Here is a 20840-nt window from a genome sequence, read left to right as displayed (position 1 = left end):
TGCTGTGTTGCCCAGGCTGGAGTGCAGTGGCGCAATCTTGGCTTACTGCAAGCTCTGCCTCCTGGGTTCAAGCAGTTCTCCTGCCTCAGCTCCCAGGTAGCTGGGATTACGGCCCGCACCACCACGCCCAGCTAATTTTTTTGTATTTTTAGTAGAGACGGGATTTCACCATGTTGGCCAGACTGGTTTTGAACTCCTGACCTTAAGTGATCTGCCTGCCTTGACCTCCCAAAGTGCTGGGATTACAGGTGTGAGCCACAGTGTCTGGCCAGCCCAGGCCTTGTTAAAACCCTGATTCAAGGTATGGGGGCAGATGAGGCAATAGGAGAACCAAGCCTGAGGCCCTGATGAGGAGCTAGAGTCAGAGGGCTCGGCTCTCCTTGTGAGAAGGGTGAAGGAAGGTCTGTACAGAGAAGGCAAAGCCTCAGCTAAGCTGCCGATGCTGCTGCGTGGCTCCCTCTCTGAGAGGGGAATCCAGCTTAGGGGCACCTGTGTTTCTATGTTAAGTACAGAGTAGTTTAAGGGGGAGAGGGAGGAGAAGGGTTAAGAAATGAAAGTTCCCATTCTTCAGCAGTTCCATTTAGTGATTTGAAGGTGCACCCTTAACTACAGTTCGTTGTGTATGTCTATGTGTGTGTGTGTGCATGTGTGTGGGAAGGATGGTTTTTTTTTTTATTGACTGTACATTGGAAACGTGTGTTTAAAAATAGACTGAACAAATGACTAGCTATTTCTCAATATTTGACCCTTCATCTGGGGTGAGAAAGATCAGAGAATTCTTTTATTCGCTTGGCTAAGAATATTTGCCATCCCAGATGATATATTCTGGATCTATAATTATATGGTGAGTGTAAATCCTTCGAATGACAACCTCTAATAAAGCTGAATAATTCTGGGTGATGCTTCCTGCTGGGTGATTCCTGGGGAACCTGATGTCTCCTTCAGAGGAGACACTCAGGTGAGCTTTCAGAAAGGGACATTTCAGAAGTATTGGCCCTGAGCTTCAAACTGAGATAATTTGATAAACTTGGACAAGAATAACTACTGTCTGGACATCATGGGGAGATAAAAAAGGGGAAAAAAAACAAGAAAAATAAAAGGGTAAGGAATTAATTTGCCTTCTTGACTTGTAAATTGTGTGTGTGTGTGTGTCTGTGTGTGCAGAGTATTTTGGTTGAACTCCAAAAATAGTCATTTAGTGATATATCCTAAGTGGATTGTCTTTGATATTTGTTTTCTTTTAGCACAATGAATTTCTGTCCTATATTCTGGATGATTTTCTAGTTTTATAGCAAAAAGTATAAGCAAATTATAAATACAGGTGTTTGTGAAGCTTATTTCTTTGAAAATACAATGATTTACAGAGAAACTATGATTCCCAGTTGCATTTGAATTTCCTTGATCTCTCTGTGTTTTGCTTGGTTGCATGGAGAGCGGCAGAAGTGAATGTTGATATTTTCATTACTGATGATGCAGGCTCCCTTCCATAAGAACCGTCAGAATGGGACCTAGAGTAGATACTTCAGGTCAGTTCTAAGCAATTCACACAGTAGGGCTTACATAGTCCTGAGCAGATAACGTTTCTCTGTTTAGGTTTCATTAAGTTAAAGGTTTACTGACTTGGATACCACTCTGTTTAACACACACTACTCCATAGGTGTGGAGCTTCTGCGTGTTCCTTCATTTATGGTTAGGGGAGTTGAAATCTGTAGAAATGAAACCAAGGGTATATAGGAACTGTGCAGTCTTTCTTTCTTTCCTTCCTTTCTGTTCTTTCCTTCCTTTCCTTCTTTTCTTTTTTCTTTTCTTTTCTCTTTTCTTTTCTTTTCTTTTCTTTCTTTTTGAAATGGAGTCTCACTCTGTCACCTAGGCTGGAGTGCAGTGGCATGATCTCAGCTCACTGCAACCTCCACCTCCCAGATTCAAGCAATTCTCCTGCCCCAAGCCTCCTAAGTAGCTGGGATTGTAGGCGTGTGCCACCAGGCCCAGCTAAATTTTTTTGTATTTTTAGTAGAGACAGGGTTTCACCATGTTGTTCAGGCTGGTCTCAAACCCCTGACTTCGTGATCCACCCACCTTAGCCTCCCAAAGTGCTAGGATTACAGGCGTGAGCCACTGCGCCCGGCTGGAACTGTACAGTCTTTCTGTTACCAAGTAGAACTCTATGGTGTCCTAAATATTGCATATTTTATGACCCAGGCAAAGAGTGGCTTCTGACCCTGTCTTTGCAGCCATCTATTGATAATTGGTTTGGCTGTGTCCAAAATCATCTCTGCCCCTTCTTCCAGAGGTTATCTTCTGACCTCAATGACCATTTGTAGCTGAATTTTGTTAAAATGTTGGAGGTAGTTGGGAGCAAACAGGTAAAATGACTTTAAGCTCTATGAGGACAGAGCCATTTATTATTATTATTGCTATTATTTCTGATTGTTCGACTAGTGCAGTGCTTGGAAACAAGAGTAGGAACTTAGATATGTTCATTGAACGCATGCCTGCCTTGGTCAGAGGTGTAGCCGATGAGAATTGATCTCTGGTGCAGTTTGTTAATACTTTTTTTTTTTTTTTTGAGACGGAGTCTCACTCTGTCGCCCAGGCTGGAGTGCAGTGACCGGATCTCAGCTCACTGCAAGCTCCGCCTCCTGGGTTCACACCATTCTCCTGCCTCAGCCTCCGAAGTAGCTGGGACTACAGGCGCCTGCCACCTCGCCCAGCTAGTTTTTTGTATTTTTTAGTTTGTTAATACTTTATATCCCATGTTAGAGACAGTCTCCAGTAGTGTAAGCAAAAGTTACACACATAAAAAGGAAAAAGATTAGTGAATGCTGAAGCAGATGACCCAGTTGCCCAGAACTCTCAATTTTGATGCAGAGATTTTGAATGATATTTTCCCCAGTGGAAATGGAAGAGGATATACTGAATTTTCTCGAGTGTTTTGTGAAAAATGCCCATGCCCATTCCTCTCCTCTTACCTGCTGGCTCCACATCTATAGGTTGGGATTGGGATGTGTGCCAGTGACGCAGACCCTAATGTTACCCATGGCCCAGCCACGGATTCTCAGAGAGGAGGGGAGGTGCCCACATCGTACCAGGAGTTATTCGTACAGAGGTTGATGAAAGAGAAGCCTCATTTTAATGCCTTTGCTGGGACACAATGACATCTATTGTTTTACTGAAGTACAGTCATGCCCCAGATCAGGATTTGCTGCCTCCATTAGAATCCTATTCGCTCCCCTGGAACTGTGAGTGATGTCAGTTCTGTGGCACCCTTCCTGTAAACCTCTCAAAGCCCCTTTGTGCCTTGGCCCTCCGTGCCCTGCCCATGTTCTCTGCTTCAGTTTGCGCTCATAGCACATTGGTCTGTGCCTGTTCTTATTAGGTCCAGCAGCCAACCTTAGGGCTGTAGCTTAAAACCGCCCTCATGGTTTGTCCTCTGGCTTCCTTCTATGTGTGGAGAATATGCATGGAACTCTGACTCCCTTGGCTGTGGCCAACATGTTAGTAAGGTGGGGCTAAGCTGCTCTCACAAGGAAATCCCCAGAATTCAGCAGCTTTGGATTCAGAGGCTCTTGGTGACTCTCAGGGGACTTGGGAGGTTGCAACTGCCAAGGTTGGAGGCACTCACCTTTCAGCAACACGGGCCTCTATGACGATCACAGCCATCTGCTTCTCAGTTGGAGGGGACGCTGTGGAAGGTCACATCTGTGAGGTCTCTACAGGCCAGTCTGGAAGTCACGTGCACCTCCCATCCATTCCCATTTTATTGGCGAGAACTTAAGGACATGGCTGTATATTGCTGCAAAGGAGTCTGGGAAATAAAAACATTAGCTGGCCGCCGTGTGACAGCACTGATATTGCAGTCACTGAAAGGGAGAGTAGAGGTGCTACTCAGCTGGCTGTCCTGATGTTACCCACCAAGCAGGGCCAGAGACCCCATGGCCTCCTTACCACAGCAGCTTCCGTGGTCTTTTGTCCCCATTTCCTTGATGACAGGGAAGGGAAGGATGTAAAGAAGTCATGTGAGTTCATTGGCTGTCAGCAATCATATTGCCCATCTACTGTGTAAGAGAAGAGAAGAGAAGAGAAGCCGATCTATGAGATTGTAGGTCACGGAGCATGCTGTTAACAGCAGACAGCAGTCACAATGAAATCTTCAGCAATGTTATTTAAATAACACATACTTGCAGGCAGCTTCTCAGTAATGAAACATTAATATACAAGTGCATTAGGAATGATTACATTTATGGTTGCTTTTTAGTATGGAATAGGGATGACTTCTTGTTTTTACTTTATTCTAGTTATTTTAAAATTATTTGCTAACCATCTTAATTATTAGCTAGATATCTTTAATTATCAGTAATAAGTATTGGTAGCAATAAAGCAAAATTAACAGTACTATATTATTGAGAAATAAGAGTGAGTCATAGCATTTTAAACCTAAGACCAACTTTTGTATGGTGCCAGTGATGTGCTAATAAAAAAGCATCTTTCTTTATGCTATGAGCTTCTCACCAGGGTGGGCACGCATTTGATAAGATCTTTACAGTCCCCCGTGGCAGGTGGGACCCACAGAAGAGGACAAAATTAGAATCCAGAGTAAATTCTAACTATGTATGAATTTAACCTTACAATATACAATAGTAGGCTAGTGATAAGTAGCTCTTAGCCATATGTAAAAATGAAAATCTTCGTAACAAAGGATTGTGGTTTGGTTCAGTTCATTGCTTGCCCTTTCAGAGGATTCTTGCTCTGGGCGCCCCCCCCCACCCCCACTGTGGATGGCAGATCTGAGTTAGAGAATGCCTGGGCTGAACCACTGGAGCATTCCCATTCAGGCATGAGGAGCAGAAATGTCCCCAAGATCATCGCCAGCCTCTGCCCCGACATGGCCCTGAATGCACCAGACAAATCATACAACAAGGATGAGAAAAGATGCTGCTTTCCAGCCTGTTTATATTGTCAATTAACTTGTATATGAAACCACTTTTAGTTTTGGAATAATTTTCTGCCTTTGCCAACTCTTAGCAACAGAAAACGTAAGTAGGGTTGTAGGAAGCAACAGGGAAAACTCACGGCAGTGGATTTAACTGAAGGAGAGGAATACCTGGGAAACCTTGAAAATATTAATTAATAGCTTATTGCCATTTTTTTCTCTTGCTTTAGGTCTGGCAAACGTGCTAACAGAAGGGGCTGGACAGAGATGGTTTCTATAAAAATGCAAGTCGGCCTCCTGAACCCCCCAGGGAATCATGGTACCAACTAAATTTGACTGGGGTAGGAGTCAGGGTAGCTAAGAAACAAGCTACAGATGTGAGAGCTTTCCTAGTATTGCAAAGTAATTGATTTTTATTTGACTTACAGTTAAATGGTCCCCTCTTCCTGTTTTGTCTTACCTTAAATCAGAATTGAACAGCTGTCTCTGGAGCACTTGTCGCCTCTGCTTATTTGTCTTGGGCCTGTCCCTTGTGCCTAGCCAGAGTGTTCCTTTTCTGGTCTTGGAGTAGTAGTCTATCTTGGCATTTTCCTGTAATGCCATAGTCCTTAAACCTTCAAGGCATCGTTATGGAATGTGTGCATCACAAAGTATGACTTTTTGAGTAAGAGCAGAGTTTGTCCTGAGATCATAGGATTTGTGAGCAGGAAATGGCTAGTAAGCCAAAATCAGATCATTAAAGAGATGTTTTGCTAATACGCCTGAGTTAAGGAATGGCCACAGGCCACTGAGTGTGCTGACCATTGGTGAACAGCTGGTGGGCGACCCTGGCTTGTCCATGGGGTCTCCCAGGAGGAGGCTCTGTGTCCAGCCTGCGCCAGGCACACAGGTCCCTTTCTGCTCTTGAAGAAATGATTCAAAGCTCTGTCCTAACCAAGGAAGCTGGGAAATACTCCTTTTAGCATCTGCTGGTGTGATTGTTTTTCAGTTTGTCCTAAAGCCTGAGCTTCCTCTTGACCAGGAAATTACAGGGCTTACTGGACTTTGCTGCAGGCCAGCTGTAATTATCCTAAATGTTTATTTTTCTGCCTCTCTTTGTATGCTTTTATGAAGCTACCAGGTCATGAAGGGTATACTCTGAATGGTTAACAAGGCTCAAATCTCTTTTTTAAAAAACCAGAACCTTTAGTTTTTCACCTTCTTTTACATTCTTAGCCATACCAGTCGCTTGTTGATATCTCATTGAGAGACCCTGGAAGGGCAGGTGCAACGCCAGAGTGGGGGACAGATTTCCTCCAGTGGGCATTTTCTCTTGATCTGTGAGAGCCTAGAGGAGCGATGTCACCTGCATCCCAGGGCACGGGAACTCAACATACTTATAGGCCGCAGGTTGTAGATGAAGCAGAACCAGGTGGGATAGCAGCCGAGGTGACACACGGCATTTATACAGATCTTCGTTGCCTGTGATGCAAGGCCAGAGGACTTGAACATAAAACAGTACATTAAGGCTGGAAATGTTTGCCTATGTACAGCAGCTGAACTGAGAGAGGATTTTACAATAGTGTGGGAAAGAGCCGAGGATTTTCATTGGCTCTTTGAAAGACATCTGAAAAGAGCTGTGTTTTTGTCTGCTTCATGCAAGCACAGGGGGCTTACTGACTCATTTTCTTGCCCTGACCATGGTCAGAGGTCAGGTCAATATTGGGAGGAGTCGTCAGTGCCGAGTTGGGGTGGGGAGGGGAGCAGGTGACTCTTGCTCCTGAAGAAGGGGCTCTCTGTGACCAGAAAGAACCAATTGAGCATCTGAAAAGAGTTGGAGCGTGGGCCCATATCTGGGTAAGAACATGACATCCCAGCTATAATTTTGTGCTAAGAAAAATAGAGCAGTCTCCCCAAGATCTAGTACCTCTTGGCCAGAAGCAGACACTTCCCTTTGAGTTATGCAACCTGTGGTCCCTGCCCAACCTTGAGCAGCCATAGGTGGTCTTCATCTGGACAATGAACTCAACCAGAATTATCTACTGGAAGTGGCCAAGTAGTTGTGTTAACCTGGTCTCATTGTTTCGGTTGAAAGAAGGTCAGTTATAGTTTCTGTTTTCTCCTGGAGGATTGGAGGATTGCCTGACTTCCACAGTTTCTCCAGGAAACCAAGAGAAATGTTAACATTTATGTTGAGGACAATCAAAATGTAAGAAGATGAGTATAGCCATTTAATAATAGTGATGATGATGCACGGCAGCTCTGTGTATTGGGGAAGCTTCCTGAAACGCTGAATGGAGAAGGTTGCTGGGGTTGACTAGTGATGTCTCCCTTGGTGTGGGATGAGTATGAAAGGTATGCCAAGTGACTTCTCTTCCTTTCCTAACACCTATGTTCAATCATGAACGCTATCAGAAATGTAGGAAGCTGTCTAGGCTGCAGGCCTTGTGAGTAAGAGCAGTAGACACTGGCCTGTCAGAGACTGTGGTTGACCGGAAGGTTGGGCTACTCTGCTAAGGCACTTCTGGAATACACAGGTCACTTAGCTGATGAGTGAGCCCAAGGTGTACCCATCGTTCTGCAGCTCAGAGGGGCTCGGCTCCTCTCCCTTCCCCCTGCAGTGTTTTCTGTGGAAGCGACACATGCCTTGTTTTCTGTGTGAGAGCATGTGCATGCATGCCTGGAAGTATCTCCCTGGAGAATGCCAACTTCCAGTGTTTTAATGGAAGTAAAGAAAACATAAGAAGTTCCAGAGGAAGTGATCACTTTTGTATTCTTATTTTAGACATTCTGGGCTGGCTGCAGTGGCTCACGCCTGTAATCCCAGCACTTTGGGAGGCTGAGGCAGGCAGATCACCTGAGGTCAGGAGTTCGAGACCAGCCTGGCCAGCAAAGATGTGGTTTACAAAGATGCTGAAACCGCGGCTCTATGAAAAATATACTAATTAGGTGGGCACCTGTAATCCCAGCTACTCGGAGGCTGAGGCAGGAGAATCTCTTGAACTTTGGAGGAGGAGGTAGCAGTGAGCTGAGGTTGCACCACTGCACTCCAGCCTGGGCGACACAGTGAGACTCCATCTCAAAAACAAAAAACAATACAAAATAAAAACACATTCTGGGACAAATAGTGAAATAATAAATTTGGAATTGGGTTGAATCCATTAAGAGTAAGTTCACCAAACACTCTAAAAGCAATGAGAAAATCAGTTTATTTGCTTATTTTTGCAAGTGTACCAGCCAGTTTAAAAGTTGCTCAGAAAGTGGGAGATAAAATTGTAGACAAAGTGGGGATGGTGTCTTGCTTGTAGTGCGAAGATAGGTTCAGGAACACATGACCCTTGAAGAAAGTGTGACTGGGGAGGAAGCCTGGAGCCTGGATAGACCTGTCTTTGACCGCAGGTGGGGAAGGCACCACGGATGCCAGTTCCTGCCCTTTCAGGAGAAGTGATGTGCCCCTGTGGTATTCAGAAAATGGGTGTCTCTAGCCCTGTGGCAATCATCAGGAGATGACTCTGTTCATGAGAAGTGACGGACACTTGCACTTCACATTGCCTCACAGAAACGGAGACAAAATCAAGCCAAGCAGCAGAACAGTGTAGCTGTGGGGCCATATGGGGAAGATAAATGCCCCTGCAAGCTTGGTGTTTATAGCAAACCTTGACATAGAGCATAGAGGATGTCTCAGGAATTTGGAAAACCACACCACCCAGAAATAGGGAGGTGTGGTTCCTGTATTAAAATTGGAATTGTGGGCTTGAGTGTTTACAAAGATAAGAGTTTTTTTGTGGTGGGGTGAAGTTATATATGTGTATGCATGTTTACACACACACAGAATAAATGATAAGGGGGTTGGGGATGCCTAGAGCAGTGGTTCTCCACGGGGGGTGTCTGAACGGCCAGCCCTGGCTTGCCTCTGCTACACCCCCCCTGGCAGCACCCCACCTCCCTTCCCACACCTTGACCTGGCTCTCAAGGGGTATTCAGGGGAGTGGATCTCAGACAGGTGAGGCCAGAACGCTGAGAACCATGGTCGTGGAGGGATATGCATTTCCAGTTGGCAGGATTCCCAGGAAAGGGAGCTAAGGAAATTCAGGAGTGAGCCACAGCAAGTCAGGAAAATTTGGGAGTAAGTCAAGGGCATTTATGGGCAGCCAGACAGGAGAGGGGCCAGGGTAAGACCTTAGCGGCATGGACGGCATCCATGGGCCAAGGCCTTGGAAGCCGCTGTGTCAGAGAAAAGATGGAGGGCAACAGCACCCAGTGGGCCATTGAGGGGTACCTGCAACTTGGGGAGAGGGAGACATTGAATAGCACATATAGTTTTGCTTAAAAGCCAGTAGAGTTGTACCTTAGAAACCAACCAAAAGAGAATCTAACAGGAGCTGAGGTGGAGCGTGAGCTATGAGAAGAAGACAAAGCGAGGGAAGATGAGGGGAAATGGGTCTGCTTCCGTTTGTAGCCCACCCCCCGTCACTCCGGCTGCCTCCCACCTGCCCTGTAAACAGTAAAATAGAGGTTCCTCTTCAAAGAGACTCTCCTCTCCGTCTAATTAGGAATAAATCATAACTTCTCTTAGAAGCAAAATTTATTCAAAGACCTGTGCTAACATTCTTAAATATCTGCTAGCCATAATAAAGAAATCAATGTGGCCGGGCACGGTGGCTCACGCCTGTGATCCCAGCACTTTGAGAGGCCGAGGCGGGTAGATTACGAAGTCAGGAGATCGAGACCATCCTGGCTAACATGGTAAAACCCCATCTCTACTAAAAATAAAATAAAAATGCAAAAAACTTAGCCGGGTGTGGCAGCAGGTACCTGTAGTCCTAGCTACTCTGGAGGCTGAGGCAGGAGAATGGTGTAAACCCAGGAGGCAGAGCTTGCAGTGAGCCAAGAGCGTGCCACTGCACTCCAGCCTGGGTGACAGAGCAAGACTCTGTCTCAAAAAAAAAAAAAAAAGAAGAAAGAAAAAAGAAATCAATGTCCTTTATGTTATTAGCTCTTAGCTCCCACAATTTAGCCTAAGTATTTGCCCTGGCATGCTTATACTAACCCAAGTGGGCATTAGGTCATAGCCTGTTCCTCTTCCTTATTTGAAGGTGTTTTTACCTTTCTCAGCATTCCACAAGTTACTTGCTCCTTCCTTTGTTCTCTGCCTTTGCCTCTTTTAAAAAGTTCTAAGTTGCTAGCCAAACAGGACAAATACAGCATGTGAGGTCCTGTTCCAGCCAATGGAAACCGGACACAGCAGTAAGGTGGATGCATCAGGTTATAAATGACCCTGTCTCCTTTGTTTGGTGTCCTCTCATGGCAAAACTGCTGGCGAGTATACCCTTTCTGCAGAAAGTAAAAATGACCTTGCTGAGGAAATTAAATTTATGTTCAAGTGCTATATCTTTATGGCAGCGAGGAACAAGCGTTTCTAACAAATGTGACCCATGTAAGGCTGAGGGACCTTTTTGTGAGCCAGGACAAGGAAGGGCTTAGTGGATGGCCATGGGCAGGTTCTCAGCGTGCTGGCTCCCAACTCTTCTCTAGAGAGGGGAGGCCATACCCAGCCACCTGCAAGTGCAGGACTGACACAGCCTGGAGGTCACAACTGCCCCAGGGCTGCAGGGTTCTGACTGGACTCTGAGAGGCAAGCCATTCTCCTCCCCTCTGCAGTGCCTTCTCCTGTCCCTGTGCAGGGACCCTGGTCTGTAGAACACTTCCTGCCGGTTAATGAGGAGCCTCCTGCTGGCTCCCCATCACCATGCCCAAGGTGGGGAGCTGAGAGTGTCACACCCCTCCTGGGGCTGCCAGGGGATCAGCAGCTGTATCTGCTCTCCAACTTCCCAGTGGACCACAGCCCTCCTATTAGGTAACTTTTGTAGCTTTTGGATTTTCCTCCTGACTGCTCTGACCTGCTCACCTTGAGTTGGAAAGAAGCGAGGGAATACCCTGTATCCCTCACAACTCCTGCTCTGCACCACCTGCCTTTACATGAGAAAATGCACAGCTCTTCACCAGACCTTCTTTCTAACTCTCCCCGCTTCCCAGAAATCTGGGCTATTGCCCTCCTCCCCACCCCGCATTCCTGCACTAGCGGCTTCACGGCAGTCGCCTTCCTCTGTCCCCTCTTTTTATTTCCAACAAGAGATAATATCTTAATGGGAGAACGGAGGGGGGCATGGCAGAAGAGCTACAGAATCTGAGTCCCACAGGTCATGCCAGAAAATAGGAAAGGACTGGGGCTGAATGACAAGATTACCAGGAGAACCTCAAGGAAACTGCAGATTGCTTTGAAGGTGAACTTCATGGGTGACCTTGAGATGCGTGTGCCTGGCAGCCCTTCCCTGCAGTCATGGGGATGTGCACTTGACCAGCTGTTATGCTTTGCATCAATTCTGAAAGGAGGTGGCAGGGGAGGCCCAAGGAGGGGCTGATTAATTATTTGTTAATTAACAATAGAGTACCGAAATGTGTGAGTGATTTAAACAGACAGAAGCCATTCAGTTTCACCTGGAAAAACGTGATTATTCCCTCTCCGATACACTTTTTGAAGAACACAGAAGGATGGCGTTGCAGCTCTTGCACAGATGCTGCTCACAGAGGCTGGCACCTTGCATGTGAAACCCGTGCATATGAAATCACGGGGCTTGGGACCAGTAATATGATGGCTGATGCTCTAAGGCACTATTCCTAAAGAGAGAATAAAAGTGAGCCACCTCCAGCCTGGGCAGTGTGCTGTGATAGTCAGGAGCAAAGGTAAGAGCAGTGGGGCCCAATCTTGATTCCCAGACACAGATGCCTAATGGGAGCAAACACACGGAAAGATGCCTCCACCTCATTAGTAGTGGGGGAAGTGCAGTTCAAAACCATAGTGAGACACTGCTTCACACACACGAAAGACGGCTGTTCAAACAAAAGGAAAACAAATGTTGGTCAGGACATGGATAAACTGAAACCCTTGTTCATTGCTGATGAGAAAGTAAAATGGTACAGCCACTGTGGAAAACATTTTGGCTGTTCCTCAATAAGTTAAACATGGGAATAACAGGCCGGGTGCAGTGGCTCAGTCCTGTTATCCCAGCACTTTGGGAGGCCGAGGTGGATGGATCACCTGAGGTCAGGAGTTCGAGACCAGCCAACATGGCGAAACCCCATCTCTACTAAAAGTACAAAAATTAGCCGGGCGTGGTGGCGGGTGCCTGTAATCCCGGCTGCTCAGGAGGCTGAGGCAGGAGAAGCTTGAACCCAGGAGGTAGAGGTTACAGTGAGCTGAGTTTGCACCACTGCACTCCAGCCTGGGCAACAAGAATGACACTCCATCTCAAAAAAAAAAAAGGAATAACTTATGAGCCACAGTTCTACTCCTAGGAATATACCCAAAAGAATTAAAAACAGGCTGGGCACAGTGGCTCACACCTGTAATCCCAGCACTTTGGGAGGCTGAGGCAGGCTGATCACTTGAGGTCAAGAGTTCAAGACCAGCCTGGCCAACATGGTAAAACCCTGTCTCTACTAAATATACAAAAAATTAGTCGGGCTTAGTGGTGGGCGCCTGTAATCCCAGCTACTCAGGAGGCTGAGGCAGGAGAATCGCTTGAACCTGGGAGGCCGAGGTTGCAGTGAGCTGAGATTACACCACTGCACTCCAGCCTGGGCGACAAGAGCGAGATTCTGTCTCAGAGAGAAAAAAAAAAAAGGAAAAAAAACCCAAAACACATTAAAAACAAGTAAAACAGTACACAAATGCTTATAGCAGCTCTGTCCACAGTAGCCAAAAAGTAGAAACAACGCTAATGCTCATGAATAGGTGAGTGGATAAGAATGTGGTATATACATCTAAAGATTCAGCCTTAACAAGGAATGAAATACTGATACATGCTGCATTGTGAGCAAACCTTGGAAACATTATGCTAAATGAAAGAAGCCAAACACAAAGATCATATGTTGTTTGATTTCATTTATATGAAACATTTGGAACAGGTAAATCCATAGAGTCCAAAAGGAAACTGGGGTTTGTCCGGGACTGGGGTGGGAAAGGAGATTGGGGAGTGTCTGCTTAATGGGTACAAGGTCTCCTTTTGGGATGATGAAAACATTCTGAAATAGATAGTGGTGATGTCTGGATGATAGTGTCAATGTACTTAACACCAGAGATTGTATGCTTTCAAATGGCTAACATAGTTAATTTTATGTTATTACACACATTTTGTTATCATAATTTAAAAAAGGAAGACAGCCAGTGCCTGGTCCGGCTCCAGGGTTTTGGATATGCTTGGATTGGGGTGCAGCCTGGGTGTGCACATCGTTAATGCTCCAGGGAATTCCATGTAGCTGAGTTTGCGAACCTCTACCCCAGAGCCAGCCTGTCTGGCTCCACCACTTCCTAGTGTGTGACCTTGGGCAACCACTCACTCGCTGTACCTGAGTTTCCTTAGCTGTGAAAAGAGGACCATATAATTACCTTCCTCATAGAGCTGGTATGAGGGTCAAGTGGGTTATATATGTAAAATACATGCCTGCACACAAATCTATCACCATTTTCTGAGCCTGGAGTTTAGATTTCCTCCCTAACCGGCTGAGTTGTTCTCTTTGCACCTGTCAGGTGTCAGCTCATATGCTACCCAGGTGGAGAGACCACACTTCTGCTAGCCTGGGACAGTCTCAACAATGCTGATGTCACTGCGTTCTTTCCCATTAGGCTTCCTTTAGATCTCTTGAAAAATAGTTCTAATTTGAATAATAAATTATGTGGCCACCCTCTGAACCCTCTTCTACAGCATGCTACATACAGGTAGTGATGAGTGGTAAGTCCCTTAGCAGATTAGAGAGGGCAACATTATAAACAGTGCATCAGAGAATTAGTCTACTCCCCGGGAAGAGAGGCTCTCGAACAACGCAGCTACTTTTCCTGCTGCTTAAAAAATAAATCCTACTTTTCTTGAAAAGAAATTTTTGCCAAGGGGGAAATCTGATCAGCTTATTTCCTTCACCTCATGACTCAGTGACCTGGAGTTACAGGGAAGCCTTCCTGATTTGGTGCACGTTTTAGAAACAGTCCTATTTACTGCACGGGAATTGTTCCCTTTTTTGTTTTGTTTCCGTGTCCTTTAGTGGTACCCTTTCAGTCGGCACCCAGACCTGCCCCATGCACGTCTATAGCTGAGTTTCTCATTCCTTTCCTGGTCTAGTCCATAGTATTATTAAAATGCTCTTTAACAAAACGCCCACTGAAAATGAAATACTTGGTTTCATTTGGAGAAATCCATTGATCTGGAGGAGGGCTACACATAAAGTATCACTCTTGATGAAGTGTAGAAAACTGAACTTCTAAGTCAGTTATTCAAAATGTGTCACCACATAAATTATGGGAAATTTTACATGCACATTTGAGAGGGAAAAACCTTCCCTTTTTCATTAGGATTATATTATTTATATAAATTGGAACCTCATTTTTCCCTGAAACTGTACCTAAATGAGTTTGCCTCAGCTGAAATCTGACCACAAGCAGTCACACACACATACTCACACACACACATGCAGGCAGATTGAGGCATGCCCTGTGAACATCCTTTCCCTGACGCTCTTCTCTGCTGCTGCCAAGCCCCCACTCCTTGCCTTGTAATTCTGGTCAGTCACTACGCTGCACATCATGACTTAACCTTTCATAACCTTCTCTTCCTCATCCTTCCCCTTGGATGCCCTTCCTCTTACTTTTCCTCCTCCACCTGCCCTGATGAAGTTTGCACCATGCACTGCATCTGCTCCCTCCCCCTGGCTCAGCTGGAGATGAGCTTCTGTGGTCTGCTGTGGCCACTGTCACAAGATCCTGCCTGCCTGAGGACACACATCACATGTGATCCATCTTTGAAGCACCCCAGGGCTCATTTCCTTTTAATTTACAAGCTTTTCAGAAACCTCTGCCTTTCTGAAATTGTCATTATTAAGCATTCTAAACATTCAAATGCCTCACAGATGATCCTGCTTCATAAGACTGAAATACTATCTGATAGCTCACCTTCAATCGTATCTTCCAGTTTTGTTAAGAGAAAATAAAATACCGGGTCCGGCGCGGTAGCTCATGCCTGTAATCCCAGCACTTTGGGAGGCCGAGGCGGGTCGATCACTTGAGGTCAGGAGTTCGAGACCAGCCTGGCCAAGATGGCAAAACCCTGTCTCTAGTAAAAATACAAAAATTAGCTGGGTGTAGTGGCATGCTCCTGTAATCCCAGTTACTCAGGAGGCTAAGGCAGGAGAATCCCTTGAAGTGGGAAGGCAGAGGTTGCAGTGAGCCCAGACCACACCATTGCACTCCAGCCTGGGTGACAGAGTAAGACTCTGTCTCAAAAAAAAAAAATCAAATACCAGTTGGATACTCTTTGTTTGCTCATTTTAAGAAAATGTCTTGCCAGCCAAGAAATTATCAGAGAGCTTACGTGACACGGTATTTTGTTGGCTGAAATGTGCATCCAGACCAAGTAGCTTCTGCCGCTTTTCTTCGTCTGAATACTTAAAATGCCATCCCGCAGGCATTCCGTGGGGGAACTTGGCCAAAAAAGAGCAATCGTTTCCTACTCGCCTCACCCTGTGGAAAAGAGATTCCCAAGTTCCATTTTCCTGCCCATTCCTGGTGATCAGTTCACATGAAGCTGGCATGCTTCATGGTTCTTGGTTTGCCACTTCCTCGGAATCAGTGCAGGATTTCCAGGATGCCAGAAGACGTCTCGGGATTTGGCTCAGGGATTCAGCTTAAGGAGTGTCTGTCAGGAAGGCTGTGCCCTGAGGATAAGGAAATGCAGAGACAGAGAACACCCTCTTTGGAAGGAAAGTTGGCCTTGTCCTTACCCAGGACTGTGCCAGCCACCACAGATGAGAAGCAGCGTTCTCCCCATTCTCACCTTGCCGGGAACTTTGACAGACCTGAGCTGCTCTGCCCAACAGACCCCAGCGAGTGTCCATTCACCTCATCTGGTTTATGTCGCATTGTTCTGCCTTGAGTCCTGTCAACACTTGTATCCGAAGAAAAGCCAATGTGGATAACAGGTTCTGAGCTGAGTCTTCCCTCCCACTTGATTCTGTAACAAAGCATTACAAAAAAAAAAAAAGTTGTAAGGCCTTTCAAAAGGGGGCAGCATCGTCTAAGGAGAGGAGGCTGCAGGCAGCAACAGGAACGTATTTCTAGTTTCATCTTTCTAGTTTATTCTATTACTAAGGAACTGAGCCATCCTGAGTAGCTCCATCAGTCTCCCGGGCCTCAGTTTTTCTTACCATCAAAACAACAAACATCATGCCATTCTAAGAGGATCTGATCCCATTTAGAAGAGCCTCTGCTGAGAGGATTGTTGATTGCCAGCTCAGAGTACACTTAAATTGTAGCCAAAAGATATCCCTTAACCTTGACGCAGAAATCAACATCTGAATTCCTCAATAGCCATGTCAAAAGATCTAATCAGACTTTTGGTAGACTTGATTAAATGAGTCAAGATATAATTGTATTTGTAGGATGGACACCTTTGAGAAATGGAAACAAAATGACTATTGATCTCTTTAAAAAAAAAATCAATTTAAACAAAGATTTCAGGTACAGCATCTCCTGTTTGTCCCTGGAAGTGTATAGTGCAGTACAGTAAGGGGCTGAAGTCCATCAGGCCCCTTTTTGTTGTATGAACGGATTGATCCGTCTTAGGCTATGTGATGTGGGTGTGCTTGTGAGGCAGCTCTGTGAGGATCTCTTCGAGAATTTTGGCAAAGGGAAATGAACCATGGCAGTTTGTACTGACTCGAAATAGGAATGTTTACCTTGAACATGCTCAGCTTCCTGTCTGGTACTGATCGCTGATCAATTATAAGTCAAGCGAGGGAGACAACGTGTTTTCTGCGGTACTTGTGAGCCCTAAAAGTATTCCAGGGACACCCTGCATTCTCAGGGCCCTATCAGGTTCTATGGGGCCCTTGTGCTGTTGGGGCCATGCCCCTGCTGCCCAATGCTAGCTCTGCATAGCTCCTTGTCCCTGTCAGTGGAATAGTATTTTGTGGTCACAATAAAAGTCAAGTAAAAGGAAAATAAGCTTTGCTGAGACTAGTACATTTTAAACAGAAGCAATCAAATATGTGCATATATATACGTGCACACACACCCATGCATACATAAATGTGTGTGTGTGTGTGTGTGTGTAAATGTAAAATTAGGACCCATGTCAAAAATACTTGCAGATGATACTGGTTTTATTTTGAGCCGACACTCAGATCTGGAAATGGTTAGTTTCCTCTTCTTCCTGTCCTCTCTCCCCAGATGTGTGTATGAGGGTCAAATCACTGATATTTTATACTGAATGTAATGAGTTAATTGGCTATCAGTGGTGTGATGACATGGACACAGAGAGTTTTGCATTGTCTTTGGTGGGTGCAGTTGAATTTGACTATCCATCGAATGACAGCAGCTGGCCTGAAGGAAGTTTAAATCCCACCAACCAAAGTCCCATGAAGCCTGAGACAGAAGGTTCTATTTGCTTAGTTTTCTTTTCTCTGTTATTCATTGCTTTTTCTTAATGATTTATCTGGTTGCACTTGCAACTCCTGAGAAAATTTGATAAGATCATGACTGCCAAAATCTGTGGATTTTGGTGCCAACCTTTGGTGAGAGCTATGACTCACTTTCCTACAAAAAAATAACTTGATGTTAAAAACATGTATATATTGACAAGCTTGGACAGGAAACCAAACCTCTCTTGCAGGCAAGCAGTGGCCTGTCCCTCATGAACTTTGCCACGTGGTAGCAGGAGACAACCGAGGAAACTGGAATAATAGCGGGGGCCAAGCTGTTTGGACTCCAGACTGCATGCTTTAAGCTCTTGGTTTTCCCTTTCACTTCCTATTGATATGAGTCAGGACTTTAAAGGATTCAATACTTCACAATGTTTTCCTCCCACGTTATTCTGTGGATTGTTTTCTAAATTCTGTGCACAAATTCCAAAAGTAGGGAAAGAAGGAAGATAGAAATGAAACACGGGTATTCTCTGGACAGCACAAAGTTTTTGTCTTCCCTTGGGTTAAAGGCTGAGAAACACTGTTGTGTAGCAGAACTGAGGAGCGGGTCTGGTGGCTCAGGACCATTGGACCCTGCAATCGACCTCCTTAGGAGTGTTGCGGGAGGTGGGAAGAGACATTTGTTAATTGTGTAGAACAAATTAGGGGAGAAAAATCATCTGTTGTATTGAAATTCAGTTAAGTTCCAGAGTCACAGATGATGGCATCATGAGGAGCCCGTTGTGTGAAGATAATATCAGAACTTCTAGGAGGACTTGGGATGGGGTGCACTTTCGCCTTCTGACTTCCCACCATTCAAGGTCATCTCACTGTGGCCCTCAGGAGGTCATTGTCACCCAAAATAGATACCAGAGAAGAAGGAAACCACATAGATAGGACACTTCTAATGTGCTTTATCTAAATTACCTCATTTAATGCTTGTAATAACTTTGAAGGAAATGGAATTTTCCCCATTTTGAAGATGGGGATGTACCCACTATAAGGGGTCTATTCCCATTCTTTACCTGAAAAAGTAGATAATCCAAAATGTCCAGGATGCTTATGAGAGCAAAAACAGTTACGAATTAAAACCTGAAATCATTGTGAAATGGGAGGGGGCTGTAAAGTTCTTTTAAGGGAGTATTCTGCACAGACCTTCCTTAAGTGCTCAGGGCATTTACAGGACAGAGGTGGATTCACAGCAGTGTTGAGTGATCAGTCAGGCAGGCATAGTTGTGGTGAGGACCAAGGACAAGAGGAACTGGGAGTTCCATGTCTAGACAGGGTGGAGTGAAGACAAGCAATTAGATATGTAGTTGTGGAATGCACTACCATGGACATTGTGTTTCTGGGATGCCAGATAGGGCATGTATGCTTTAGAGATAGCAGGTGGCATGGGTGGAGGTGTGTAGTTCTTCATCGACTACCACAGCTTTAAGCATCCTCCAAAACGTGCGTTCACGTGTGAGTGCACGTCTGTGAGTGTGCATGTGAGAGTGTGTGCACATGCGCCTGAGTGTGTGCGTGTGCAGTCACTGTCAGCAGAGACGTCGTGGATGAGGAAACACAACAATGTGGAAGGTCCCAGTGTCCATGCTCTGGCCATATGCTAAGTGACTACTGATGAGGAAAGATGGGGTTTGCAATCCCCGTGAATCTGGGGGCATTTGCACAAACCAGCCATCCAGCAAAACACCTTTCCAGCTCCAGAACTGTGAATAGCAAAATCCCTTCTCTGGTTTGCTTCCTGTGCTTCATGTAGTCTTCTAGACCCTGCAGGGTTAAGTAAATCTGAGTTGCGTCTCCCTGAGTCCTCACTGTTGCCATGGAGGGGGATGTAAGGCGGAGTTTATTTTGCGTGGCTTATTTGCTTAGTAATGACTATGATGGCTGCAGAACTCAAGGACTCAAGGGAGCAACTTACATTTTTCTGTGGGAGCCTAAATAGGCATTGATGAGTTTTCTGGGTGTTAGTTTCTTTTCTGTTATACCACCCTCACCTGTTTCCTATGGGAACTCTGTACCTGATGGCCAAAGCATGGGGCATCATTGATGTTCAGTGTCTGCAGGGAAGCACTAATGGCATAAAAAGCAGCTTTCGTGGAGTGTTTTGTCCTTTGGCTTTAATATTTAAGCACAAGAAAATCTGTGACTCAAATTTTTTTCAGGAAAACAAATGATCGTATAACTGGCAGAGCAACAGCGTTTGCATCTGAGTACAAATAATACTGGGCCATTGTTTAATATGATGGATTTCCTTTATATCTTCATTTTAAATATGGAGAACTAGTTGTTCAAATGAAATCTTACCCACAAGCTTATTATGTAAAACATGAAATCATAGTGACCCAGAGGGTCATCTGTCTATTCATTCATTCTCAGGAAGGTTGACTGAAGGGCCCTCCACCTACTAGGAACTGTTTGGAGCTGGGATTACATACAGTTCTCAGTAAAAATGAGTGATAATTAGTGTGTTCATTGAGTTCACATCTTAATGGGAGAGAAAGATACAAACAAGCAAGTATAATAATCATAATAGCTAATACTTATTGGGCACTGACTTTGTACCAAGAACTCTTTTTTTTTTTAAAGAAGTGGGATCTCACTCTGTCTTCCAGTGACACCAGCATGGCTCACTACAGCCTCAAACTCGGGCTCAAGAGATCCTCCCACTTTAACCTACCAAGTAGCTGGGACTATAGGTGTGCATCACCACACCCAGCCAATGTGCCAAGAACTCTTTCAAGCTCTTTTACATCCAGTTACTCATTTGATTCACATGGTAGCTTTGTAATGCAGGAACTATTATTTACCCCAGTTTTACAGGAGATAAACTGGGGTAAGGAGAAATTAAAAATTTGCCCAAGATTTGTATCTTACTCATGTATCTTACATACACCAAAAAACCTCATCTAAGGTCAAAAGAAGGAATCAAACCCAGGCAGTGTCTCCAAGGTCTGTGGGCTTAACCCTTTACTGCATTGGCTCTCAGTATTGACTGTGTCCATGGTAACAGGTGCTGTGAAAGAGCTGTCGTGGCTAGGAGAGAAGAAGCACCAGGACACAGCATGGTACCATCTTGTTTTCAATTTGAAGTTAGAGTGCTGGCTCTGCTGGTTCCCCAGATGCTCTTTCTGCACTAGCACTTACGTGATTCTATTAACAGACCTTAGGGAGAAAAAAGATTCAAAAAGTTTGTGTGTCCTGTAGCCTGCTCCCCCTGGTATAGAAATTGCCCCTTGAGAGCAATTAATTAGTGTGTTGGTTTGTATTTCTTTCAGCTTATTAGGTATCCGTCACTAAGTACTGTACTGATGGTTCTAGACAGTCTTCATAGCATATTGCTTATACCACATTGTCAGTTTTCCTAACTTCTGAAAATTAGAAGAAACATAAGCCCCCTTCTGGCAACAAGTGTAGT

The 20840-nt window shown here is 45.0% G+C and overlaps 1 protein-coding gene across 1 annotated transcript in view; it reads left to right on the top strand.

Annotated features, from left to right (window-relative positions):
• The window catches only part of COBL (cordon-bleu WH2 repeat protein), a 299738-nt gene that overhangs the window by 156136 nt on the left and 122762 nt on the right, over positions 1–20840 (top strand).

Source organism: Papio anubis, chromosome 4 (assembly GCF_008728515.1).
Source record: "Papio anubis isolate 15944 chromosome 4, Panubis1.0, whole genome shotgun sequence".
In the NCBI taxonomy this organism is placed as follows: domain Eukaryota; kingdom Metazoa; phylum Chordata; class Mammalia; order Primates; family Cercopithecidae; genus Papio; species Papio anubis.
Note: the sequence above shows the minus strand (reverse complement) of the source record. Positions and strands in the feature narration are given on the sequence as shown.